The 1,773-nt window shown below is 34.6% G+C and overlaps 1 protein-coding gene across 1 annotated transcript in view; it reads left to right on the top strand.

Annotated features, from left to right (window-relative positions):
* Positions 1–1,773, top strand: part of LOC111702152 (myosin heavy chain, muscle) — a 5,412-nt gene that overhangs the window by 2,159 nt on the left and 1,480 nt on the right. The gene's annotated exons all lie outside the window — the stretch shown is intronic.

Here is a 1,773-nt window from a genome sequence, read left to right as displayed (position 1 = left end):
TAAAGAGGGAAGGGAAGATACTTATCTGTGTAGGTAGGGGGAGGAGAGGGGAGGCAAGGGGTTGGAGGGGATTGTTCTGATTCTCCACAGTAAGCTCCCCCACCCTCCTCCCTACAGGGTGAATCAGAAGATACAAATCTAGATTCCATTTTCATTTATTTTAACAGTTAAAGTCAAAAATATCTCAAACGCAAAAAAAGACAAAAATATGTAATTGTGTTTATGCATTGAATTTGATACACCCGGTAGAAGGAATAGATTGTAGGTCACTGTTACAGGGGCCCTCCAGTCCTTACAGTTCAGGGGCAAACTACTTTTTTTAAGGTTTATAAAATTTAGGTTTGGGTTCATTTAGGGGTTCAGGTTTAGTTTCATATTTATATATCCTTCAGGGCTAAAAGGTCTTCTAATAAAGGTTGTTTCAGGGATCTTAAATTTCTTTTGGTCAAGCTAAACTATATGGTTAGGTGGAGAAAATTTTATCTCTTTCAGTTCTAGTGGATTCTTAGTATTATATGGGGTTTAAGTGCCAGCAAGGAGCTTCCATGGGTTTAAGGGGCTAGCATGCCATTTAGGAGCTTTCAAGGGGTTTCAGGGGATAGCAGTACCAGCTATAGGAGCCTTTAGTGGATTTCAGGGGACAGAAGTGCCAGCTAGTAGCTTTCAGGGGGTTTCAGGGGCTAGAAGTGCCCGTCAGGAGCCTTCTGTGTGCGTAGAAAGGGATATCTCTAAGAGCAGTAATCTTTTACCACAGCTGCACTGTGGAGGGGGGAGACCTTCAATTTCTTGCTGTATGGTGTATAAAGAAGGCCCCTCCTCTCCCCCTCCAAGGGGGATGTTGACCCCGTTTTAATCTTAAATATTTCAAATTTTATAAAATTTTGCCGTAACTGTAATTAAACCCCATCTTAATATTTTGTTGCTGAAATTAAACTTTTAAAAGTCACTCTTCGATTATTGATATTTTTTAAACCTTGCCAGAGAAAAAATTGTATTCGAACATTTTAAGATAAAATTTTTTTTTATAACTTTCATTGACAATGATTTTTGAATACAAAAAATGATCTGAAACAGTTAAATGATAACAATTTACTTTGCAGTCTGAACCCGCCTAACCAGGGTAGGTTGGTCGAGTTTCTTATAGAAAACATTTGGATACACGATGCTTACTGTTTTAATGTATAATTTAGTGTTTGAAAACCTGTTGATTTTGTATCTATTATTGTTATTGTCTGTAGAGGGTTGATATTCATCAATAGGATGCAGATATATATCCTTAAGTTTGTTTTTGTTTTCATTGTTTAGATTATCTCACTATCTCTCTCTCTCTCTCTGGTTGAATTCAGTCTTAGTAACCTGTTCAAATCTATAAATAGATATTACTATTTTTACATTTAACAAGGGTAGATATAAGATTGACCACAAAGGGACTTATTATTATGGGGGGAGTAGAATTATAAATTATCGTTATTTTACAAACTTTAAAAACTTTAGAAATTAGAGTATTTTGATTTTAACGAATTACCGGAGGTAAAGATGAAAATGTATGTTTTCGAAATACAAACCAAGGATTTTTTAGTAATGACGCAAATCTTTATGATATATTATTATTTAGTAAAGTTGCTTATCATTCTAGAAGTCGGAATGTTAATTTTTTATCTAGAATTTTAACTTTTACAACATTGTCGGTAACAATATTAAATATTTTTAGATGAATTTGACAAAAATCAGATGAAAAGTTACTTAGATATAAAAACTCCCAACCCCTTGTCC

Source organism: Eurytemora carolleeae, unplaced genomic scaffold (genome assembly GCF_000591075.1).
Source record: "Eurytemora carolleeae unplaced genomic scaffold, Eaff_2.0 scaffold483, whole genome shotgun sequence".
Taxonomy (NCBI): Eukaryota; Metazoa; Arthropoda; class Copepoda; order Calanoida; family Temoridae; genus Eurytemora; species Eurytemora carolleeae.
The sequence above is the reverse complement of the archived record's forward strand: the minus strand, read 5'-3'. Positions and strand labels throughout refer to the sequence as shown.